Source organism: Grammomys surdaster, unplaced genomic scaffold (assembly GCF_004785775.1).
Source record: "Grammomys surdaster isolate TR1022 unplaced genomic scaffold, NIH_TR_1.0 125243, whole genome shotgun sequence".
Lineage (NCBI taxonomy): Eukaryota > Metazoa > Chordata > Mammalia > Rodentia > Muridae > Grammomys > Grammomys surdaster.
This window is the reverse complement of record NW_021620131.1, coordinates 2,803-29,911: the sequence shown is the minus strand read 5'-3', so window position 1 is coordinate 29,911 and position 27,109 is coordinate 2,803. Positions and strand designations below refer to the sequence as shown.

General features: G+C 42.3%; 1 pseudogene; it reads left to right on the top strand.

Annotated features, from left to right (window-relative positions):
• The first annotated feature begins 20,832 nt into the window (after window positions 1-20,832).
• LOC114637275 lies at window positions 20,833-25,891 on the top strand (annotated as a pseudogene).
• The last annotated feature ends 1,218 nt before the right edge of the window (window positions 25,892-27,109 follow it).

Genomic DNA, 27,109 nt, shown 5'->3' with positions numbered 1-27,109 from the left:
CTAAGATTAAAAACTCGAGCAACAGGAAATGCTGACAAGGATGTAAAAAAAAATGGTAACACTCCTTCATTGCTGGTGAGAGTGCAAACTTGTACAACAGCACTAGAAATCAATATGGCAGTTTATCTGAAAAACAGAAATAGTTCTCTTCAAGACCGAGCTATACTGCTCATGGGCATATACCCAAAATATGTTCCACTATAGTACAAGGATACATGTCCCACTATGTTCATAGCAGCTTTATTCATAATAGCCAGAAAATGGAAACAAATCAGACATCTCTCACCCAAAAAATTGATACAGAAAATGTGATTCATTTACACAATGAAATACTGTTCAGCTATTAAAAGCAAGAACATCATGAATTTTGCAGCCAAGTGGGTGGAACTAGAAAATATCCTGGGTAAGGTAACTCAGACCACCCACATGCAGGTGCTCACAAAGGCCAGGAAATAACACTAGATCACAGAACTGAAGTTACATACAACTGTGAAGGACATGTATTGTATGTACTCACTGATAAGTGGATATTAGCCATGAAGAACAGAATATCCATGATATACCACTCAGACCCAAAGAGGTTAAACAAGAAGGAACACCCAAGTAAGGATGCTTGAATATTACTTAGAAAAGGTAACAAAACAGTCATGGAGGGCAGAAGGGTGGAGGGGCCTGGGTAGAAGAGGGGAGGATGAGAGGAAGGGGACATCAGGATCAGGTGTGGGGAGATACAGGTGAATGGCCCAAAGGGCCAGAAAAATGAGTGAAAATCTACAGCTGCTGAGGGTAGAAGGTGGCAAGAATCTCTAGAAAGTCCCAGAGACCTGGGATGAGAGAGGCTTCCAGGAGTCACTGAAGGTGACCTTAAGCAGGATGCTTAACAGTGGGGACAAGGAACCTGAAGAGGCCATCTTTTGTATCCAGGCAAGACCTTCAGTGAATGGATAATGACTGATCTACCCACGAAACTTTTGACCCAAAATGTATCCTGTCTACAAGAAACACAGGAACAAATGTGGAGCAGAGACTGAAGGAATGGCCAATCAATAGTCATCCCAACTTGAGACCCATCCCATAGGCAAACACAAATTCCTGACACTATTAACGATATTCCATTATGCTTGCAGACAAGAATCTAGTATAACTGACTTCTAAGAGGCTCTATCCAGCATCTGGCAGAAATAGATGTAGATATTCACATCCAAACATTATATGGAGGTCATAGACCCTTAGAAGAGTTGGGGGAAGGATTGAAGGCCCTGAAGAAAATAGGAACCCCACAAGAAGACCAAAATTGTCAACTAACTTGCACCCTTGGAAGGTCTCAGAGACCTATCCACCAAACAAAGAGGATAAACATGTTAGACTAAGGCCAACTTACATATGTAACAGATATGTTCAGTTTCCAGGTAGGTACCCCAACAACTGGAACAAAGGCTCTCCCCTAAAGCCATATCCCAGCTGTGGTATCTGTTCCTCAACAGGGCTGTCTTATCAGGCCTCAATGGAGAGGATGCACCTAGTATTCCAGAGACTTAAGGTGCTAGGGTGAAGAGATAACCAGGAAAGCCCCACCCTCTCAGAGCAGAAAGGGAGGGAGGATTGGGGAGCAACTCCATGAGAGGAGTGTTATACAAAAGTAAGAGCTGAGAATGAAGTAGGAGCCCAAGGCCAAAGAGGCCAAAGTTACAACTGCACCCTGTGGGGAGAGTTCCTGGCTTGTGGTTGCTGTCAGCTTGCTTGGCTTAGCTTGGTCAAAGAAGGCTTACTTGGGTTGGTGGTCACCAACTGACACCTGGCGAATTCAAAGAGGTCTTCTGCAGGATATTAAACAACAGCTCAGTAGATGAAGGCCTTCTCCATTGCTCCCCTCGGTGGATTCGTATGAAGGAGAAACAGTCTATGGTTTAAAGATGTTTATTGTCATGGTAGAAAGTAGATGAGAAACCATACCCCATTTTCTCAGCATAAGCCTGAGTTTAAATATCTTTTGCAGGGAGGAGTGTCTGGGAAGGAAGGCTTAATTGGCTAAGCCCTTCAGGCCTTTAGGTTCCTTATTAAAATAAAGATCTGTCTTGAGGATATGTAGCCTGTAGGCATGCCCTCTACCTGTGGAGGGGATAAGGGTTGTTGCCCTACATGACTGAAGGGCACAAATCTATGGAGGGCTGCAACCTTGTGTCGGAAGTCTGAAGTCTGAAAGCATGGCAAAAAGCCTAGTATCCCTTACAGGAGATACTGTGGGGTCTCCAGGGTTTCAAACCTCGCTCAACCAGAAATAAGGCTACCTTTCATGGTCCCACAAGGGGAATATTGAGAAGGGATTTGGGATGTTAATTAATTAAATAATTAATTAAACAGATCATCCTAATAATGAATTTCCCATTGTAACTTTATAACTGCCACTTTCCTATGTGCCACATCAGTCTCCTCTTTGTCCAGAGGCATTACTTTTTCCATCTGGAATAAACACCACTGGCCTCTTTGCCTTGTTTCCTTCCCCTTTTACCACATACTCTATCTCCTGTAATTTTTTTTTTATTCCATGCCGTTTGCCCCTCTGGGGCAAATAACCCTCTGTGATGAGTATTTGGTCTTGGGGTGTCTTGGACGGATACCAATTCTGTCTATCTCTAGCTCCCTTTACAGTTTTAGAAGGCAAGAAACATGTTTCCATATCCATATGTATATTTCATTTTCATCTAACATATATATTACTCAATATACACTGAATGAAAAAAATTGTTGACCAATCAACACATTGGGCATCAACGGTAAAATAGTGATCTCTCTCATTCAGCAAGAATCCAAAATTGTGCCACATTCTTTTACATTTTACTTTGATCACAAAGGCCAGGAGAGGATATTAGATAATGGAACTGGAGTTACACAAAACTGTGAGGTGTCTCATGAGTATGCTGGGAATTTCTTTACATGGAAGCCATGATTAATTTCCCTGTCAACTGTCTTTTTGAATAGTCTAGAAAACAAAAATAGTTTAGAAAGAGGAAACATTACACATTTGTTAGCATAGATTCAATAGAAAACAGACAGTAAAGAAAGTGCTGGGCACATATTAGGACATCTTGTCTGCACCAGGGAAATTAAAATGTAGGTCTTAAAAAATTTACATCTCATCATGGGCTTAATAAGAATATCAGTGAAGCAGTAAATCTTCCCTAAGATCAGTGAGATGGCACAATGAGTAAAGAAGTGTGACACCAAGCCAGAGGAACTGAGTTTGATTCCTAGGACCCAACTGGTAGAAGTAGAGAACTGGCTGCAGCAGGTTGTCCTCTGACCCCTGCATGTCCACTGTGATACAAGTTTACCCATATTAGCACACATACCCACAGAGAGGAAGGAGATAAAGAGGCAAACAAATAGACAGAGAGACAGAGACAGACAGGGACACTAAGTCACATGCAAGATGTACACAAAGTAAATAAATAAAGTGTAAGATATTTCCCCACCATTTCCCTTTTTATTTTCAGGATCTCTACTCAAAGAACCCACATTCTTAATTGCTGTTATATTACCCCCCTGTTATAGTATATGAACAAATACAGGGTGGTTATATGAGACTTAGAAACAAGCTACTTAAGGCATCAAGCAACTATGTTTATTTCTCCCCTAAATAATAGAAAAACAAAAGAAAAGCTTGTTCTAGGAGTTATTTTTCTTGGACCATCTGAGGCTTAATCGGAAAAATGGTATTTATAAGCTCTTATACTCCTACAAACTGGTTTGTTTCATTACTGTCAATATTTTGCCTTGTAGCTGCAACAAAATCTTGACCAAAAACTATTTCATAAGCACATGAAAACAGGTTAGAGTATTTAAAACAAGGGCCTATTAGTAAGTTTTCTGTTTCTGTGATAAACGCCATGGTTAAGTATACTGAAACAAGAGTATATTTGGGTTTCTGGTACCAGGCTGATTAAAGTGCATGTGGCAGAGAAGCAGGGCAGCAAGCTGCAAGACCAAGCAGGAAATACAGTGAGGGAACTGAGAATGATGTGAAGCTTATTCTCTCAAAGTTCACCTGTAGTGATGTACTTCCTCCAGCAAGGCTGTAACACCTGCATATTCTCAAACAGTACCACCAACTGCCAACCTCATGTGCAAAAGCCCATGACCATAAGGAACAGTCTTCATTCAAACTATTATAGCCTGAGATTAGGACTCTGGTGAGGACTCAAGATGGGCTCTTGAGAGGATTCTCAGGATCATATGTGTGAGAAAAACAAGTCATGAAAGGAAAGAAAAGCTGAAAATGATGTGAGGTTTCACCCCTTATAAGCTACATGGAGCTAACAATAACTCAGGGGAAGATATTTTCTCCAGCAGTGTAGCCCACTGGTAAGTATCACATGCTGCTGTGAGTGACCCCTTGCCTACACTACCTATAGAAAACATTAATTAAATTCACACAGAAAAAAAGACATAGAGGCTGGTTAAGAAAAGGGATTAGTGGGACAATGACAAAGGAGGATAATGGAGATAAATACAATCAAAATATGTGAAACATGTGCATATCATGAGATAATAAAATTCATTATTATGTATAATTAATATGTGCTAATAAATGCATAAATAAAGTAGCAAGAAAATAATTAAACAACAAAAATATTAGGTTCTGGTTGAGTTTATGAACCCACCCTGTTGTATACCTACTTTTTTCTAAAAGTGAGAATATTATCTAGGGGGAAATTCATTAAGATTCAGAAGTAACTATGATAATATGACCCACATAATCAACAAAGCAGGGCTCATAGGAGCTCATAAAAAGTAAACTGACAATCAGAGACTCTGCATGGGACTATACTAGGTCCTCTGCATAAATTTTATGGTGATTAAGCCTGATGTTCTTGTGGGACTGCTAACAGTGGGAGTTAGGGTGTCTCTGACTCTTTTCCCTGCTCTTTGGACCCTTTTCCTCCTTCTGGGCTACCTCAATCAGCCTGGATATGAAGGTTGGTACCTAGTCTTTTGTAACTTGTTATGTTGTATTTGGTTGATATTCCTATGAGGTCTTCTCTTTTCTAAAGGGAACTAGAAAAGGAGTGGATAAAGAAAGTAGAGAGTAGAGAGGGGTAATGGAGAAGAGTATAGAGAGGGAAACTGTTCAAGATGTAATGTAAGAGAGAAATATAAAAAAATTCAGAAGTAAATGAATCTTAACCAAACTCAGGATGTAAAAGACAATTCACATGTATAAGGAAGTTCCTAAAACTTACAACAGTCATAAGCTTGCAACTCCCAGATTATAGTCACATCAGAAATCAGGGTATTTGGTGGTAGCAATGAAGTGAACATAAGCAGCCCCACAAGAACCAGATAGTTGAATACATTTATCTTAAAATTATGTCATTACATCCTTATGTTCCACAGAAGATAACCAGCACAGAAGGTGAGCAAGCTCAAAGAACACCCATAGTCCTGCAGTAGTACACAAAATTACTGCAATCTTCATCTCTGGATTCATTCACAATGTGAGTTGTTTTCTGGTCCACGGGATACAGCATCATAACAGATCACAATACATCAAGCTCCACTTATGGTCTCATCTCTGGATTCAACTTGTAGAAAGAGTGGGTTTTCTGGTTGAAGAAGTCTTGTCTGCTTAATTTTAAAGGGATCTGCAGCAATCAAGCAAGCAAAAAGGAACAATCAATGAATTCGCAACAACCACAAATGCAAAGAAGAGATGCACACATGCTGAAAGTGCTTTACAAGTGCACAATAAAATATTTTTACTGCCAGAGTCCTTCCTTAGGTGCTGTCTACATTTTTGCAGACAGGGTTTCTCATTGGCTTGGAACTCAAAAACTATGCTAGGCTGGCTGCTTAGTGAGCCCAAGAAATTTGCTAATTTCTTCCTTTTCAGTGTTGGGAGCTGGGAATACAAGTGTATGCCAACACACATAGTTTATATTAAGTGGATTGGTTGATTGTTCAGTAGCTGGATTTATTGGTTGGTAAGTGGGTTGAGTTGGTTGGTTTGTTGCTTGCTTGCTTGCTTGCTTGCTTGCTTGCTTGCTTTGATTTATATAAGTTATGGTGATTAAACTCAAGTCCATATGCTTTCAAGGCAAGAACCTTACTGACTGACCTGTCTCCTAAAGCCACTTAATTTAGAAATTTTTTCATTAATTTATTTATTCCTTAATTTTATATCCCAATAGCAGCCCATCCCTTCTAGTCCCCTCCTCACTGAGTCCTTCCTCCCATATCCTCTCCTCTTCTTCTCTGAGATGGTTGGGGTCCCTGGGGACAAGTTTACAAGTTTAGACAATTTTTATACTTAGGTCTCTTTAAATCAAAATATATAACTCTAAAACTGAAATAATTAAACTCTCCAATAGATGTTCCAAAAAATTCCAAAAATCAAAATACTTTTTTTGCAAATGAATACTCCAGTTTAAAAACCAAAACTTCCATAAAAGTATGAATTACTGAAAATTCACACTGACCTGAGTTTCCTTACAAGGTTGGAAGAAGTTCTGCTGGACTCTGACAAGATCAACTTTCATGTTTATCAGAGCAAACCTCATGCCAATGCAGTTCCCGGGTCCATTCCCATGGGGCAGCTATCTGTAAGGATGAATGCTGTCCTGATTGTTCTTGCTGAACCTGGTCCCACATGAGTAGATGAAAGCATGTTAATGAAGTGTTAATGAAGTATAAAAGCCACAACAGTCACTTGTTTGGTATCTCTTAGATATTGACAAGCAGTAGTAGACAGGATGTTTGCATGGACTTGTTATGAAAATTCTGGTATGACTTTTAGAGTTTCTCACATGTATTCAATGCAATGTGGTCATTTTCCCCTCCCATATTAACTTCTCATATGCCCTCACCAACACTCTCATCTTCCCAACTTGTTCCTCATCCATTTTCGTGTCTGTTTTGTATGAGTCTTAAACAGGCAATCACAGATTTTATGTGTTCATGATGGTTGATGGCCATGTTCTATCTTGAAGACACTATTACCACACCTCCCCAATCCTTTAGCTCCCACAGTTTTTCCATCTTTATATCCATGATTTTCCCTGGGCCTCAGAGTGGGTGATATGTCATAGGAACTATACATTACAAGGCTTCCTTTTGTTTTACCATGTAGGAAAATTTTGATCATGTTGAAATGAGGTGAGTACTGTTCAAAAGAACATTTTTCTTTGGAACCCAATTATTGCACATAGTGTGATAGGTCTATTCTATGAAACATAAGAAATGAGGCCACTTGAGGAAAATTATGTGATTGGATGAACTAACACTCACTGGAGTCAGAGGATAAAGTCAGTCAGTGGATTTGGCACCAATAGTTGTGGAACTGTGAAAGGATAGCTTGGTTTCTGGTAGAGCACTGGTTAGAAATGGCTGGAGACCCTGCAAGGGACAGCATACATTTCACCACACTCCCGGACTCCAGGATCCTGACATGCTGCCAAAGATTTCCATTGATCTATGCCTTTAAGTCATGTAGGACAATGCCTCTACAGCCCCTCCCAAAGAGAGGTTTTTGTCACCTAGTGTGCCCTTCCCCTGGCCTTAAGCAGGCCTAAGAGACCTTATTTACCATAAGAGACCAAGTAATAAGGATCTAGGTGGAGTTACCCACCATCGCTGCAAGGAACTTGAACAAAGAACTGCCTCTGGGCTTGCTTTGATATATCTCCAGCCATGAAAAGTGACCAAGAACGAATTATCCCACCCATCTTTCCTGCTGGGTCTTTCCCTTTAAATTGAAAAGCCAAACATTAAAGCATTGAGCCTTGATCAGAGAACTTTGTCTTGGCTTCATCTCTTTTCACCCTCCATCTCTCTTTCATTCCCAGGTAAATCCAGTTGATTTGTGGCCTCAGGCAGCTACAGCCTAACACAGATAGAGGGTATGACTACAGGCCTCAGGGCCTGGAGCAATCCCACGAACAATGGAAGACTGTTGCTCTTTCTCCAGACTCTTGCCAGCATCTACTATCAACTGAGGTTTTAATCTTAGCCGTTCTTACTGGTGTGAGGTGGAATCTCAGGGTTGTTTTGATTTGAATTTCCCTGATGACTAAGGATATGGAACATTTTTTTTTAGGTGCTTCCTGGCCATTCAAGTTTCCTCAATTGAGAATTCTTTGTTTAGCTCTGTAACCCATTTTTAATAGGGTTATTTGGTTGTCTGGAGTCTAATTTCTTGAGTTCTTTGTATATATTGGATATTAGCCCTCTATTGGATGTAGGATTGGTAAAGATCTTTTCCCAATATGTGGGTAGCTGTTTTCTCCTGTTGACAGTGTCCTTTGCCTTACAGAAACTTTGCAATTTTATGAGGTCCCATTTGTCAATCCTTGATCTTAGAGCATAAGCCATTAGTGTTCTGTTCAGGAACTTTTCCCCTGTGCTCAAGTATTCAAGGTTCTTTCTCACCTTCTCTTCTATTAGTTTCAGTGTATGTGGTTTTATGTGGGGGTCCTTTATCCACTTGGACTTCAGTTTTGTACAAGGAGATAAGAAAGAATAGATTTGCATTCTTCTACATGTTGTCTTCCAGTTGAACCAGCACCATTTGTTGAAAATGCTGTGTTTTTTCCACTCGACAGTTTTAGCTCCTTTGTCAAAGATCAGGTAACCATAGGTATGTGGGTTCATTTCTGGGTCTTCAGTTCTATTCCATTGATCTTCCTGCCTGTCTCTGTACCAATACTATGCAGTTTTTATCACCATTGCTCTGTAGTACAGCTTGAGGTCAGGGATGGTGATTCCTCCAGAAGTTCTTTTATTGTTGAAAATAGGTTTTGCTATCCTGGTTTTTTTTTTTTTTTTTTTGTTACTCCAAATGAGTTGGAGAATTTCTCTGTGAAAAATTTCCCAACTCTGTGAAAAATTGAGTTGAGATTTTAATGGGGATTGCATTGAATCTGTAGATTGCTTTCAGCAATTTTTACTGTATTAATCCTGCCATGAGCATGGGAGAGCTTTCCATCTTCTGTGATCTTCCTCGATTTCTTTCTTCAGAGACTTGAAGTTCTTATCATACAGATCTTTAACTTGCCTGGTTAGATACACATCAAGGTATTTTATATTATTTGTGACTATTGTGAAGGATGTCCTTTCCCTAATTTCTTTCTCAGCCTGTTTATCTTTTGAGTAGAGGAAGGCTACTGATTTGTTTGAGTTGATTTTGTAACTAGCCACTTTTCTGAAGTTGTTTATCAGATTTAGGAGTTCTCTGGTGGAAGTTTCGGGGTCACTTAAGTATACTATCACATCATATACAAATAGTGATATTTTGACTTCTTCCTTTCCTATTTGCATCTATTCGACTTCCTTTTGTTGTCTAATTGCTCTAGCTAGGACTTCCAGTACTATATTAAATAGGTATGGAGAGAGTGGGCAGCCTTGTCTAGTCTCTGATTTTAGTGGAATTGCTTCAGGTTTCTCTCCATTTAGTTTGATGTTGACTACTGGTTTACTGTATATTGCTTTTACTATGTTTAGGTATGGGCCTTGAATTCCTGATCTTTCCAAGACTTTTATGATGAAGAGATGTTGAATTTTGTCAAATGCATCTAGCGAGATGATCATGAGGGTTTTTTTCCCCCTTTGAGTTTGTTTATATAGTGGATTACATTGACAGATTTCCGAATATTGAACCATTACTTGATCATGATGGATGATTGTTTTGATTTGTTCTTGAATTTGGTTTGCAAGAATTTTATTGAGTATTTTTGCATTGATATTCATAAGGGAGACTGGTCTGAAGTTCTCTTTCTCTGTTGGGTCTTTGTGAGGTGTAGGTATGAGTGTGATTGTGGCTGCATAAAATGAACTGGGTAGTGTTCCTTCTGTTTCTATTTTGTGGAATAGTTTGAAGAGAATTGGTATTAGGTCTTCCTTGAAGGTCTGATAGAATTCTGCACTAAAACCATCTGGTCGTGGGCTTTTTTTGGTGGGGAGACTTTTAATGAAAGCTGCTGTTTCTTTAGGGATTATGGGACTGTATAGATGGTTTATTTGATCCTGATTTAACTTTGGAAATGGATATCTGTCTAGAAAATTGTCTATTTCATCCAGATTTTCCAATTTGGTTGAGTATAAGCCGTTGTAGTAGGATCTGAAGATATTTTGAATTTTCTCAGTATCTGTTGTTATATCTCCCTCTTCAGTTCTAATTTTATTAATTTGGATATCTTCTCTGTGCCCTCTGGTTAGTCTGGCTAAGGGTTTAATCTATCTTGTTCATTTTCTCAAAGAACTGTAAGGGTAAAAATTAAAACAGCTCAGCAGAGACCACAAACAACTTGGCAAAGACCTCAGGACAGCTTGCTGAGCTTGCTGAGAATAGCCATAATAAAAATATCAAGCCCCTCTAGGGACGAGGTGACCAGAAATGTAGAAACAACCAAAGACATATCTTGACCAGTCTAAACATGCCCAAGTGAGTAATGGGCCACCTGGTGTTTATCCTAGAAGGTCTGAGGCTTCATGGTCAAAAATAGTGGGTCATCCAGCCTGTCAAAATGATTGCTTATGCAAAGTGCTGATGTTTGAAATATCCAATCATATGTAACCGCGCCAGAATTTCTCGCTTTTCCCTTCCCCCTTGTGCCTCCCCCTATAAATGTTCTAAACTTCCTGGGGTCTTCATCGAAATTCTCTCCCCTGTGTGGGATGAGTTTCGATCCAAGGGCCCTTGTTACTAAACTGCCTTTTGCCATTGCATCAAGTCAGTCTCTCGTGTCTCCTTGGTTGCACGCTGATTGGGACTTGAGTTGGGGGTCCTCTTTCTGGGTCCTTACAGAACCAGCTCCTGGTTTTGGTGATACTTTGTATAGTTCTCTTTGTTTCTACTTGGTTGATTTCAGCCCTGAGTTTGATTATTTCCTTCTGCCAACTCCGCTTTGGAGTATTTGCTTCTTTTTCTTCTAGAGCTTTCAGGTGTGTTGTCAAGTAGTTAGTGTATACTCTCTCCAGTTTCTTTTTGTAGACACTTATAGCTATGAGTTTTCCCCTAGGCACTGCTTTCATTGCGTCCTATAAGTTTTGGTATGATGTGCCTTCATTTTCATTAAATTCTAAAAAGTCTTTAATTTTTTTCTTTATTTCTTCCTTGACAAAGTCATCATTGAGTAAAGCATTGTTCAATTTCCATGTGTATCTGGGCTTTCCATTGTTTTTGTTATTATTGAAGACCATTATTAATCCATGGTGATCTGATAGGATGCAAGGCATTATTTCAATATTTTTGTATCTGTTGAGGCCTGCTTTGTGACCAATTATATGGTATATTTTGGAAAAGGTACAATGAGGTGCTGAGAAAGAGGTATATTCTTTTGCTTTAGGATGAAATGTCCTATAGATATCTGTTAAATCCATTTGGTTGATAACTTCTGATAATTCCACTGTGTCTCTGTTATTTTCTGTTCCCATGATCTGTCCATTGCTGAGAGTGGGGTATTGAAATCCCGCACTATTATTGTATGAGGTGTGATGTGTGCTTTGAGTTATAGTAAAGTTCCTTTTATGAATGTGGGTGGTCTTGCATTTGGAGCATAGATGTTCAGAATTGAGAGTTCATCTTGGTAGATTTTTTCCTTTGACGAGTAATAAGTGTCTTTCTGATGGACTCTAAGATCCAAAACCAGGGAAGGCACTCCCACAGAGACACACACGGACAGAACTTGCTGCAATCACATGCACTAGGACTCTCTCACATGCAGGAAAGAGAGTGCTGAAAAAGAGCTGGGTATTGTATTTATGGGTACAGTATAGTTCAAAAGGGCAAACCACAAAGTCTGACCTTTCCAGGCTTGGTCTCTAGGTGAATACGATTATGACAAGGAGTGTCTTTCTTTTGCTCAGGTTTATTACTTTAAGGGCTCTGCTTCCTGATTCCTGGAATGTATCTAAGTGTTCTGGGCTCTCCTCAACTGCAGATGGGTTTCCTCCCCTGTGGTCTGAGGAATGTTAATCAGCCTTCCTCCTCTGAATGTTAATCCAGCAAGTGTCCTCTGACTAAGGAATGTGCCCCTCCCAGTATGTGTCCTGGGACAGTGGGATTCTTTTCAAACCAAGACCTGAAAATCCTACATTTAGACCCAAAAGTCTTACACTTCCTTATCTTTTTGTATTACTTTTGGTTGGAAGTCGATTTTATTTGAAATTAGAATGGCTACTTTAACTTGTTTTTTGGGAACATTTGCTTGGAAAATTGTCTTCCATCCCTTTACTCTGAGGTAGTATCTGTCTTTACCACTGAGGTGCATTTCGTGTATGCGGAATAGTACTGGGTCTTGTTTATGTATCCAGTCTGTTAGTCTACTTCTTTTTATTGGGAAATTGAGTCCATTGATGTTAAGAGATATTAAAGAAAAGTTATTGTTTCTTCCTTTTAATTTAGTTATTAGAGGTATAATTATGTTTGTGTAGCTATCTTCTTTTGTGTTTGTTGGAAGATTACTTTCTTGCTTTTTCTATATTGTAGTTTCTCTCCTTGTATTGGAGTTTTCCCTCTATTATCCTTTTTTAGGGCTGCATTTTTGGGAAGATATTGTGTAAATCTGGTTTTGTCATGGAATATCTTGCTTTCTCCATCTATAGTGATTGAGAGTTTTGCTGGGCATAGTAGTTTGAGCCAGCATTTGTGTTCTCTTAGGGTCTGTATGATATCACTCCAGGATCTTCTGGCTTTTATCGTCTCTGGTGAGAAGTCTGGTGTAATTCTTATAGGTCTACCTTTTTATGTTACTTGCCCTTTTTCCCTTACTGCTTTTAGTATTTTTTCTTTGTTTTGTGCATATGATGTTTTGATTATTATGTTGAAGACCTCCGCAAAGGGGAGACCCTCACTCAAGTCTTGGGATATCGTGGCCACCCAGTAATTCACTCAAGACACCAAAACCCGGAGCAACAGCCAAGGTTTAATTGGGAAATGGACAGCTAGCTGTCGGTCAATTTGTATGCCCACACAGGAGCTGAATTGACAAAGACAGAGGGGTTTTTTAAAGAGAAAAACCACAAACGAAGGAATGGGGAGGGGGATGAGGGGTTGCTAAGGTGGAGTAACACAAAAATAGCAGAACATTCCAAAGGAACCCAACCTATGTTGTAAGACCCCCTAGAGAGGGGAGACCCTCACTCAAGTCTCAAGAAGATGCGACTCACCCACGACCACGAGAGGCACCAAACTTGTTGCAATAGCAAGAGGTTTAATTAATCATAGTCAGTGCTGGGATGAGACTCGTATCCCATGCAAGGGCAGAGGAGTGTCGGCCCAGAGGCTTGGGAGGAAAGGGTATTTAAAGGAGAAAACCACAAACCAGGGGGATGAAGGGGGAAATCAAAAAGTGGAACAGTAATAAATAGTGAAAAGTTTTCAACCTATTATTCAGTTAGCCATAAACCAAGATGGGGAGTGGGAAACATCTTGTACACATCATAAACTGGGGTGGGGAGTGGGAAACATCCTGTACACATTTTTCTCAGGAATGTGACCTTAACCTAGCCCATTGTGGTCAGTCATTTCCCAGAGTACCTTGACCAACCTGTATTTGTAGTTCTGTTATTCTCTGTAGTAAGTCAGTACCTGGAATGGCCTAGCTGACTTGCCTTCTGGCTCTTTCTTTAACTCAGGCCTGTGAATTTACTAACTTTAATTCAGATGGGGGTCCTGATCTTTTTCTGTAACTTTTGCCTCCTTACAATGTGCATCAAGGTCATGTGAAAACTCTCTGTATGCTATTCATTCTCAAGAACGTGGTCCTGCCCTGTCACTGTGGCCTTGCCCTGTCACTGCAGTTACCAGCTTGGTTCCACCTAGCTCACTTGCAATCTAGCCAGTTCCTGTAACTAGCCTGTCCACATTCTTAGCTTGCTTCAGAGAGAATTTTCCATGTCCTTTTAAAGAAAAACTTAAGGAAGAATCTATAGATCGTTTTATAAAATGATCTTCATAATTTTTCACTCTACATTCCCCACTTCTTGTGATGTAAAAGTTCTAATCATAGAACTAAACTTCAGTATCCCCAGCATCATCATGACCTCTATTTTCTTGACCTGGCAAAGCCCAATATTGTTGGTGCAACATTAAGATCTGAACAGCACTTACTCTTTCTCTAACAAAGGTAACTGATCTGTTTAAGAAGCAAAAACAGAATCAAAAGGGGACCAGCGAGGGAAAATATCAGAGTGGTAATGTTTAATTCCTGAAGCATGTCCTGAAAGGCTGCCTCATGGTTGTGCTGTATGCCATCGCCCACACTCCACAGGGTCTCTAGTGTCCTCTGGAATGCTGCACCGGCCTCACCCAGAGGTTTTGAGTCCTTGGAGCTGGTTGCCTGCTCCCACAGGTAGAAAGGACAGCCTCAAGATCATTCATTTCACCCGCCTCAATAAGTGGCAGTAGTATCCCACACAAAATCTCAAAGGGTGTAAGCTTAAATCACTCTAGAGTGTTCCAAACTCAGAACAAGGCAAAGGGAAGGAGGGGTGTCCAGTCATTACCACCAGTCTCCAATGCTAATTTGGTTAAGATCTCCTTAATTGTTCTATTTATCCTCTTTACCTGTCCTGAACGCTGGGGTTTATAAGCACAATGTAATTTTCAATTATTCCCCAGCTGTGTGTCCAGTCCCTGACTCACCTGGACAACAAAGACCATTAACAGACCCAGTTACCTTGGGTATTCCAAACCTTGGAAAGATTTCTTCCAGGATCTTCTTAGCCACCACGTTGGCGGTTTCATTTTTAGTGAGGAAAGCTTCAACCCATCCTGAAAAGGTGTCTACAAAAACTAAAAGATATTTATTTCCATATTTCGCCGGTTCGACTTCTGTGAAGTCCATCTCCCAGTAAGCTTCAGGGTGGTCGCCCCTCAGTCTCTTTCCCATGGTATACATGGAAGGTCTTTGCATTGATTAAGGCACAAGCTCTATAGTTTCTCACGACAGCTTTCGCCAAATTAGATAGTCCTTCTTGTGGGAGGATTAATTTACTATCTCAGTTTTTTTTATTACCCCATAAGGTGGTAAAAGCCCAATTTGTCCATCACTTGATGGTCGTCGGTGGCATATCTGAAACTGGTATCTCAAGTGTCAAAATAGTCTCTGGAACCCTTAACTGCTAGAATCATTGCTCCCTTGGCAGCTTTCTTGGCAGCCATGTCAGCCATTTGATTTCCTTTTGCAACAGTGTCCTGAGCCCTCTGGTTTTGGTTCAAAGAGGCTCAGTATTTATGCAGATGTCAGCAGCCCTCTTTGTCTATAGATTCTTCACTATGTATATGAGCCGTGGCAAAGGCATATCAGTACTCGCTTTCCATCGGCCACTGAATCTCCCACCATTCACTTACCTTCTATCATGAAACTGCTGCCATCTCTATACCAGTTCAGACTTCCTGGCCAGGGCTGGTCCTTCAGGTCGCTCTGAGTACCTGTTTCTTCTGCCAGGATATCAACACAGTGATGGACGGGAGAAGAGTCGTCAGTCACAGGCAGCAAGGTGGCAGGATTCAAGATGGCCGGGGGTGCAAAGCTCACCCTTTCAGTCAACAACAGGCTCTGATAGTGCATCATGCGAGCAGTAGTCATCCATCGGTCAGGGGGCTGCCTCTCAAGAAACACAGACAGTGGCTCGTTGGGTCCCTGAAGGACTTCTCTTACCTTGGCCAAATTGGTGGGCCATCTTGCTGCCCTTGGAGACCCACTAGAGCCTGATGGTAGACCACCAGCTGCCCCTTACCTGCAGTTATGGGGAAATCTGGCATCAATCTCATTGGGAAGCTGTGTAGGCTACCAGTTGTCACCAGGAATGTTCTTACGGGCTTATAATAGAATTCTCTCCTTCTCTTCAGTAGTAAAGAGAACCTGTAAATGCTATTGACAATCATCCCAGGTGGGCTGGAGGGAAAACATAAAAGACTCTACCAGTCCTATCAGACTGGCTGGGTTGTCTGGAAAGGAAGGGTGATTAGTCTTCTAAGACCCCCACAGATATCTCCTCTCTTTCTTAAGGGTGGGGGGCTAAATTTGTCTCTACCACTGTATCTAATTGACAGCAGGCTGGTACTGTGTCACAGCTGTTCTTATTTTTTCTTACTCTTGCAATCATCTCCACCTGCTCTATCTTCTTCTCAACCATAAACATGAGTGAGTCAAAATTTCTGGAGCTCACTACTGAACTGCCAACTGCAGCCACTGTTTAACTATAATTTTTAAGTTTCTTTTTGTAATACTAGAGTGTAACCATAATTTTGAGAAACAAAACCAATTTTTAACAATGTAAACAATCTATTTTCTCTAAAATCAACACTAAATGCATTACTTTCATGTTACAAAGTTGGCTGTCAGTTCCTATACATGAATGCATGATAGTGCAGCTTTTAATAACTCATAAGAGACATTGTTTTAAATCCTATCTCTATACATCTGGTTTCTGAATGACTCCAATCCTGAGTTGCCAGCTTTAAGCCAACTTTCTTTTACCAAGGTTGCTAATTTTTAACCATACCCAATAACTTTTAGGGAAATAATCTATAACCAAGACATGCAGAACATTCTTATACTTTTAAAACCAGTCATAAACAAAAATGAAGTAAATGCACATCTTATATATTTTTTCAAACAAAATTTTCTTACTCTTAACTTCTTGTAAGGTTATTAGCCATTCCTTGAGGCAAAACTTTCTAGTGATATCCCTTCATGATCTCTCAAAAATTACAAGCATACTCAATGAATGCAAACCTCTCACCTTCACCAGGATGTAAAGGAACAGTATAAAAACACTCTTCTAAATCTATAATAATTCTATATGCATTTCCTGGAAGGGCCGCTGGAATAGGCAAGTCAGGCTTTCTTAACTCAAATGTGAAAGTTCTTAATTTAGGCCTATCTACAAATTCCTGAAGTAGTTTATCAAGGCCTTATCTGATCCCAGATAAAACTTACACTGAAATCTCCTTTTCAATCTTGGGGGAAGAAAAAAAATCAGTTTCTTTACCAGGAAAGCCAAAAAGTACTTAGCCTCCCCAAGAGCAGCTGGTGCAAAGAATCATTTTTGCCAGGGATCCTCCCGCTGTGCCTCACTTCCTTCCACAGAGCAGGGGGACTTGCCTATCAGCTTTTATTATGGAAATTGAGGTTGCCTTTTAAACAAGTTTTAAGCTAAATCAAGCCAGAAGTTTTCACCCTTTTTATCTTTCTGAACATGAAACATAGAACAGACATTTATTCTAATGAAACAAAGACAGACAACAACACACGTGGACAAATTTGGTGTGCCAAGGACTCACAATAGAAAAAGAAAGCATAACCAAGAATCTCTCCGGTAGGGGCCAGAGAGCTCCTTTTCTTTTGCTGAACACTGTGGAGATCAGACAATTGTTTTAGCTATTTCTCTGCATATGACCATGTTACCTCTTGTTAACTCAGGATATTCAACACAATAGATTCAGTCCAAAATAATGCCAGTCAGAGTCCAAAAACACACAAACATTTCACCAAGAAAACAGAAGAAGCACAGTCAGTTCACAGGCGGTGGATATACCAGGTGATACAGACAGTTCTTGCCCCTGTCATAGGTGTGGAGACCGGGTTACACAATCAAAGCATGGAAGACTGCTGGTGGGAGAACCTAATAACCAGATGACATGGCCAGCCCATGCTGGACCTAATTTAACAGGTTTCTTACACCACCAGCAATGAACAAAACAGAATTAGACACAGACACAGCCACGAGAGCTTCAACAGATGCTGCCCCAGGCGGCAGTGGCCAAAGACCACCTTCAGACAGAGAAGGGGTCATTTCTGACCCTTCTCCCGTACAAACAAACTCCTCTAGAGAACTGTGGCCTGCAGTGTGCTGATACATCTGTCCCACTGCTTCCACTTCCCATGAATTCCCTTCCAGAATTCGTAACCTGATGTACCATCTCAGGGTAGCAAAATGCTCTCTGTGGCTTGCCCAGTTCCCGCTCCTGCCACGAGCTCAGAAACCAGACTACACAGGCAGTCACCCCTGCCATGGGCACACAGAGACTTCACAAACACAGTACACAGACAGTTGCCCCATGCCATGGGCACAGACACTTCATAAGCACAGTACACAGTCCGTTGTCCCTATCACATCATGAGTAACACAAAACACAGACAAAGTAGACACACAAAAAGACTAACAAAAATCCATCTCACTTGAGAAAACCAACACCACTTCAGAAACACAGATGGCCAGGAGGTCCTTCGTGCCTCCTCCAGCAAGAGAATCACCGCATCCTCCCTGGCCTCCAAACAGGCACCCACCAGGTGTCCCTGGGGTCCCTCCTCACCTGGGATGTCTCCCAGGTTGTGGCAGTGGCAACCCTCCTAGCACGTCTGCCAGTTACCCATTCGCCTCCTGCTGAGACAAAAACAGTTTGCTGCCTCTTATGAGACAGAAACGACTGCCAAACCAAACCACAAAAGTGCACTTTCCAGAAATCAGAACCAGATACCAGAATGAGACAGACAGACACACAAGACAAAAACCACGGTATCCTTACCTCCCAATGCGGGGTCATGGAGATCAGCTTGGTCTGGTCATAAATCCTGGATGAGCCCCCACTGAAGACCCTGCAGAGGAGAGATCCTCACTCAAGTCTTGGGATGTTGAGGCCACCCAGTAATTCACTCAAGACACCAAAAACTGGATCAACAGTCGAGGTTTAATAGGGAAATGGACAGCTAGCTGTCGGTCAATTCGTATGCCCACGCAGGAGCTGAATTGACAAAGACAGCCAGTTTTAGAGGGGTTTTTAAAGAGAAAAACCACAAATCAAGGAATGGGTAGGGAGATGAGGGGTTGCTAAGGTGGCATAACATAAAAATAGCAGAACATTCCAAAGGAACCCAACCTATGTGACTCAGGGTCATGTGAAAACTCTGTACACTATTCCTTCTCAAGAATGTGGTCCTGCCCTGTCACTGTGGCCATGCTCTGTTACTGCGGTTACCAGCTTGGTTCCACCTAGCTCACTTGCATTCTAGACAGTTCCCATAATTAGCCTGTACACATTCTTAGCTTGCTTCAGAGAGAATTTTCCATGCCCTTTTAAAGAAAAACCTAAGGAAGAATCTATAGATCATTTTATAAAATGATCTTCATAATTTTTCACTCTGCAATGTGACAGGAAGTGTTTCTTTTCTGGTGTATTCTATTTGGAGTTCTATAGGCTTCTTGTATGTTCATTGGCATCTCTTTCTTTGGGTTAGGAAAGTTTTCCTGTATAATTCTGTTGAAGATATTTACTGGCCCTTAAGTTGGGGATCTTCACTTTCATCTGTACCTATTATCCTTAGGTTTGGTCTTCTCATTGTGTCCTGGATTTCCTGGATGTTTTGGGATAGGAGCTTTTTGCATTTTGCATTTTCTTTGACAATTGTATCAATGTTTTCCATGGTATCTTCTGCACCTGAGATTCTCTCTTTTATCTCTTATATTCTGTTGGTGATATTTGCATCTATGACTCCTGATTTCTTTCCTAGATTTTCTTTCTCCAGGGTAGTCTCCCTTTGAGATTTCTTTATTGTTAGTACTTCCATTTTTAGATCCTGGATGGTTTTATTTAATTCCTTCACCTTTTTGGTTGTGTTTTCTTGCAATTCTTTGAGGGATTTTTATGTTTCCTCTTTAAGGGTTTCTACCTGTTTACCAGTGTTCCCCTGTATTTCTTTAAGGGAGTTGTTTATGTCCTTCTTAAAGTCCTCTATCATCCTCATAAGAAGTGATTTAAAATCTGAATCCTGCTTTTCCAGTGTGATGGGGTGTTAAGGCCTTGCTATGGTAGGAGAACTGGGTTCTGATGATGCTGAAAAGAAGAAACCTTTTTTGAGACCCCTAGCATATAGAGGCTGAAGCCAGGCCATCTGTGCTCCAGAAACTAAGCTGACCACAAAAGGATGGAACCAGGAATGCAGGTCATCTGGCTCATTGGCTCTGGGCTCTGGGTTCTAGGTACTGGTTGACCACAAAAAAAATACCAGTCATCTGGGCTGTTCCAAGGACTGGCTGGCCACATGATAGATGATTAAACAAGATTAAATTCTTGAAAAAATAAGTACACAGGATGTGTTTCCCACATGATCGTACGGACTGGGGACATTCCACTGTTTTTATGATACTGTCTGCTGATGTTCTTATGATTCCCCCTCACCCTCTGGGTTGTACCCCCTTGTTTGTGGTTTTCTCCTTTAAATACCATTCTCCCTCTGGCCTCGAGGTCAACACTTCTCTTGTGAGTCTCGACCTCAGCCAACTGATATCCTGAAATAAAGCCTTTTGCGGTTTGCAGCAAGTTTGGTCTTTTACGAGTTTCTGAGTGGCCTAATCTCCTGTGACTTAAGTGAGGGTCTCCTTTCGTGAGGGTCTTTCATTGGGGGCTTGTCTGGAATTTGCAACCACCCAAATCTCCAAGGACCCACTTGGAGGTAAGATTTCACTTGTTTTGTTCTGTTCTGTCACTGTGTGACCGTCCATTTGTCTGGCTGTTCGGTCTCTGAAAAGTGTGCTTCTGGTATACAGCCATTCCTTTCGAGAGGGAAAGAAGGGAGTGGTAGACATGCTGAATGATCACCAACTGTAGCCCTGGGAGATGTCCTAGGAGGTAAGTAGCCCACCCAGGGACACCTGGATGACTCCCATCTGGAGGATGAGGGGGATACCGTGGTCTTGGTAGAAAGGAGGACCTTGGTAAATTTCTGGCTGTCTATTTTTTTTCTGGAGTGGTGTTAGCACTCATGGTTGAGATGGGTTTTTATTATCCTCTTTGTGTGTCTGTTTTGTTTGTGCTTTGTGTTTCTCATAAAGATGGGACAGACTGTAACTATTCCTCTGAGTTTGACCCTAAACCATTGGACTGACATATGAGCTAGAGTCCATGACTTGTCAGTTGAGGTTAAGAAAGGACAGTGGCAGACTTTCTGTATGTCTGAGTGGCCAAAGTTTGTGGTGGGATGGGCACCAGAAGGCACTTTTGACCTGACTACCATTCTTGAAGTGAAAACTGTTATTTTGCAGGAGGGACCAAGATCCCATCCCGACCAGCAGCCCTACATTATTGTTTGGCTGGACTTGGTCCAGAATCTCCCTTCATGGGTAAAGCTATAGATTCAGAAATGTAAGCCAGGCTCCTGAGTCCTGGCACTCTGAGAGTCGAAAAGCAAACTGAAACCAAAACCTACACCTGAGGGTGAGCCCTCAGCTCCTCCAGCTCCTCTCCGGATCTATCCTGACATCGAGGAGCCCCCTGAATGGACCAGTCCTTCTCACTACCATCATCCCTCGGCCTGGGCTCCAGCTCCAGCCCCGGTCCTGGGTCCTCGAGGTGCAGAGGTAGGATGGCCTGTCTCGGGAATCTGAAGCAGAAGAGGAACGAGCTCTGAGGGACTGGACTTAACTGTAGCATTACCACTGCATGCCTATGCACCCCCCCCAGCAGACCCTGAACAGCTTCAGCCCTTACAGTACTGGCCTTTTTCCTCTGCTGATTATATAATTGGAAAACTAATTATCCTTCTTTTTTAAGACAATCCTGCCAGCCTGACAGGTTTAGTGGAGTCACTAACGTTTTCTCACCAGCCAACTTGGGATGATTGTCAGCAACTCTTACAGATTCTCTTCACTACTGAAGAGAAGGAAAGGATTCTGTTAGAAGCCTGTAAAACGTTCCTGGTGACAACAAGCAACCTATGCAGTTTCCCAATGAGATTGATGCAAGATTCTCCCTTAACTGCCCATTCTGGGACTACAATATAGCTCCAGGTAAGGGATGGCTGCTGATCTACCACCACCGGCTTTAGTAGTGGGTCTCCGGGGGGCAGTGATATGGCCCACCAATTTGGCCAAGGTAAGAGAAGTCCTTCAGGGACCCAACAAGCCACCATCTGTGTTTCTTGAGAGGTTGCTGGAAGCACATAGATGTTATATGCCTTTCGACCCAACTTCTGAGGGTCAGAGGGCAGTGGTGGCTATGGCCTTTATAGGACAGTCAGCACCTGATATAAGAAAGAAATTGCAATGTATAGAAGGATTGCAGGATTATACTCTGAAGGACTTAGTCAAGGAGGCAGAGAAAGTGTACCATAAGAGGGACACTGAGGAAGAAAAACAAGAAAGAGAGAGGAGAGAAAACAAGCAAGACTACAGGCAGGAAAGGAACCTGACTAGCATTTTGGCCACAGTGGTAGGGGAGAAAGATGGAGATAGGAAAGGACTTAGACAGACAGGGAACCTGGATGACAGATGGCTGAAACCGGGTGGAGGAAAAGTGATGCAGCAATGCCAACTGGAGAAGGATCAGTGTGCCTATTATAAAGAGAAAGGGCATTGGGCCAGAGAATGTCCTAAGAAAAAGGACAGGACCCCTAAGGTTCTAGCCTTTGAAGAAGATGACTGGGGGGACAGGGCTCGGTCCCCCTCCCCGAGCCTAGGGTAACCCTGAATGTGGAGGGGACCCAAATGGACTTTCTAGTCGACACAGGAGCAGAGTATTCTGTGCTAAAATGGCCATTAAGGAAACTAAAGAATAAAAAGACTATAGTTATAGGGGCAACTGGACAAAAGCAATATCCTTGGACTACATCACAAACAGTTGACTTAGGAAAATGGCAAGTGTCCCATTCCTTCCTGGTTATTCCTGAATACCCTATGCCTTTGTTGGGAAGCGACTTATTGATAAAATTGAAGACACAGATTAAGTTGGCTCAGGTGGGTCCAGAGGTAACCTGGAAGACCCCCACCTCTATGATAGTGGCCTTGAAATTAGAAGAATACCAGCTTCATACGTTTCAAAAGCAGCAAGAAGCCCCAGACATCAATGAATGGCTAGCAGAATTTCCAAAAGCCTGGGATGAAACTGGATGTGTAGGGATGGCAGAAAGAGTTACCCCTATCATTGTGGGACTAAAACCCAGTGCCTCTCCTATTGGAGTATGACAATACCTGATGAGTCGTGAAGCAAGAGAAGGAATTAGGCCCCATATCCAAAGACTGTTACAACAAGGTATTCTAGTTCCCTGCCAGTCACCATGGAACACCCCTCTGCTGCCAGTAAAGAAGCCTGGCATCAATGATTATAACCAAGTACAGGACTTGAAAGAAGTTAATAAGAGAGTCCAGGACATCCACCCAACTGTTTCAAACCCCTACAGCCTTCTTAGTTCACTCCCACTGGACAGAAAGTGGTATACTGTTTTGGATTTAAAAGATACTTTCTTCTGTTTAAAATTACACCCTTGCAGCCAGCCAATTTTTGCTTTTTAATGGAGGGACCCTGATACTGGATTAGCAGGTCAATTGACCTGGACCAGGTTGCCTCAGAGGTTTAAAAATTCCCTCACCTTCTTTGAAGAAGTTCTCCATCGGGATCTGGTCTCCTTCAGAGCTTAAAACCCTCAGATAACTTTGTTACAGTTCATAGATGACCTTCTTTTGGCAACATCTACTAAGCCTGAGTGCCTCCAAGGAACCAAGAGACTGCTAGCAGAACTGGCTGAGTTGGGGTATCAAGCTTCTGCTAAAGAAGCTCAGTTGTACAAGACTGAGGTCACTTATCTGGAATATATTCTGAAAGATGGAAAACAGTGACTGACAGAAGCCAGGAAAAAGACTGTCACCCAGACCCCTGTTCCAACCACCCCGTGCCAGGTGAAAGAATTTCTGGGTACCGCTGGATTTTGTAGGCTATGGATTCCAGTATTTTCCACATTAGCAGCCCCTCTATATCCCCTCACAAAGGAGGGAGGAGAGTTTACTTGGACCCCGAACATCAGAAAGACTTTGAGGACATCAAAAGGGCCCTGTTAATGGCACCAGCATTAGCCCTACCAGACTTGACTAAGCCCTTTACTTTATACATAGATGAGAGGGCAGGGGTTGCACGAGGGGTCCTGACCCAAACCTTGAGGCTATGGAAAAGATCAGTGGCATATTTATCCAAAAAACTGGACCCAGTAGCCAGTGGATGGCCCACCTGCCTAAAAGCCATTACCACTGTGGCCATACTTGTCATAGATGCTGATAAATTGACTCTGTGGCAACAGATAACTGTTGTGGCAGCTCACTCTCTTGAGAGTATTATCTGGCAGCCCCCTGGCCGATGGATGACTATTGCTCACATGATGCACTATCAGACTCTGTTGTTGACTGAAAGAGTGACCTTTGCACCCCTGGCCATCTTGAATCCTGCCACCTTGCTGCCTGTAACTGACGATTCTTCTCCCGTCCATCACTGTGTTGACATCGTGGCAGAAGAAACAGGTACTCGGAGTGACCCGAAGAACCAGCCCTGGCCAAGAAGTCTGAACTGGTATACAGATGGCAGCAGTTTTGTGGTGGAAGGTAAGTGAATGGCAGGAGTTGTAGTGGTAGATGGAAAGTGAGTAATCTGGGCTAGTAGCCTGTCAGAAGATATTTCTGCCCAAAAAGCAGAACTTATCGCTCTGACACAAGCCCTGCGAATGGCAGAAGGGAAGTCCATCAATATCTACACCAACAGCTGATATGCCGTTGCCACAGCTCATATACATGGTGCAATTTATAGACAAAGGGGGCTGCTGACATCTACAGGCAAAGGCGTTAAAAATAAAGAAGGAATACTGAGTGAGCCTCCTCAAGGCCATCCATCTGCCAAAGAAAGTGGCTATCATCCACTTCCCTGGGCACCAGAGGGCTCAGGACACTGTTGCAAAAGGAAACAAGATGGCTGACATTACTGCCAAAAAAGCTGCCCAGGGAACAATGATTCTAGCAGTTAAGGGTCCCAGAGACTATTTGACACTTGAGATACCAGTTTCAGATATACCACTGATGACTATCAAATGATGGACGAATTGGGCTTTCACTCTGAAACCCCTTACAGGGTATTAAAGAACAAAGATGGTAAATTAATCCTCCCACAAGAAAGTAACAAATATGTTAATAATCTGCACTCTCTGACCCATCTCGGAGCCAAGAAGTTAAAGGATGTGGTAAGATCCTCTGAATAGTATGTTATTGAACTGTCTGACTTGGCAGAAGCTGTGGTAAAACACTGTAAATCTTGTGCCTTAACCAATTCCAGACCTTCCATGTATACCGTGGGAAAGAGACTGAGGGGCGACCACCCTGGAGCTTACTTGGTGGTGGACTTCACCGAAGTCAAACTGGCAAAATATGGAAATGAATATCTTTTTGTTTTTATAGACACCTTTTCAGGGTGGGTCAAAGCCTTCCCCACTAAGAATGAAACTGCCAACATGGTGGCTAAGAAGATACTGGAAAAGATCTTTCCAAGGTTTGGAATACCCAAGGTAATTGGATCTGACAATGGATCTGCCTTTATTGCCCAGGTGAGTCAGGGACTGGCCACACAGCTGGGGATTAATTGGAAATTACACTGTGCTTATAAACCCCAGAGCTCAGGACAGGTAGAGAGGATAAATAGAACCATTAAGGAGACCTTAATCAAATTAGTGTTGGAGACCAGTGCTAATGACTGGACAGCCCTCCTTCCCTTCACCTTGTTCCAAATTTGGAACACCCCAGGATGATTTAAGCTTTCACCCTTTGAGATCTTGTGTTGGGGGCCACCACCACTTACTGAGGTGGGTGGAGTGTATGGTCCTGATGCTGCCCTTTCTAAATCCTTGTTCTCCCACATGAAAGCACTTGAAGTGGTCCAGCGCAAGGTCTGGGAACAGCTGAAAGGGGCCTATGAGACCGGAGACCTGAGTATGCCACACCAGTTCCAAGTGGGGGACGCAGTCCTGGTTTGACATCACCGAGCCAGTAAACTTGAGACCCTACCTGGTGCTCCTGACCTCTCCCACAGCTGTTAAGGTTGAAGGCATCTCTGCTTGAATCCATGCCTCCCTCCCACATGAAGTAAGCACTGGAATCCTCCAAAGATGAAGATGAATGGGAACTCGAAAAGACTGCTGATCCTCTTGAGCTGCACCTACATCACAAGTGCCCTTCAGGTGATGGAGAATAGCCCCCATGCCCCCCAAAAACTGACTTGGCAAGTTTCTTCGAAGACTGGGGAGGTGGTATAGTCTATCTCCAAAGTAGCCCCACTGTACACATGGTGGCCTACTCTTACTCCCGATTTCTGTCAATTAGTATCAGGATTAGACTCCTGGGATATTCCTGACATGGATCCCCAGAAGATGTCCCTGAAAGTCCCTAAGAGATATTCACCAGGAGGCAAGCTTGGGTGTGGTAGTCCAGAAGCAAGGTGTTATTTGGGGAAACAAGATTTTTATGTTTGCCCACGAGATGGCCGAGATCGAGTTATGATCCAACATTGTGGGGACATAGGAAGTTTGTACTGCTCCACTTGAGGATGTGAAACTACAGGGGAGGCCTACTGGAAACACAGTTCTTCTTGGGACTGGTTCATAGTACATAAAAACTGTACCTTCCCGGCAAGGTGCTCAGAAAGGAGCACAGGGGTCTGTGACACTAGCCCTATGTGCTTGCCCATAAATATTACCTTTACTGACCAAGGACGAACTAAAGATACATCAAAGTGGCTGGAAGGAAGGACATGGGGCCTTCAGTGGTATTTTCCAGATAGATTACTTAAGTCTTATTTGGGTGCCGCCTTCAAAATTCAGTTAAAAATAGAAAGTCTTCCTACTCAACCCATAGGTCCCAACAAAGTGTTATCCGAACAGAGACCCCTTGCCCTGGCTGCTCCTGCTGCACCTCCAAAGCCATCAGAGAATAGTCCTCTTACTGTACACCCCCCGAGGTTATCCCTAACCTCAACTCCACCTTTCCCAGGCACTGGGCAAAGGTTGCTAAATCTGATTCAAGGGGCTTTTATGGTGTTAAACAGGTCCAGACCTAATATGACAGAGTCTTGTTGGCTTTACCTCTCCTCAGGACCCCCTTATTATGAAGGTGTTGCAGTAACTAGGTCCTTTAATAATACTACTAGCCATAATGCCTGTGTCTGGAACAGCAAAAATAAGCTGACCCTAACTGAGGTCTCAGGACAAGAAACCTGTCTAGGAATCCCACCAGCTGCTTATAAACATCTATGTAATGAGACTCTTAAGAGGCCAAAGACTTCTGTTAACAGATACTTAGTGCCTGAAAT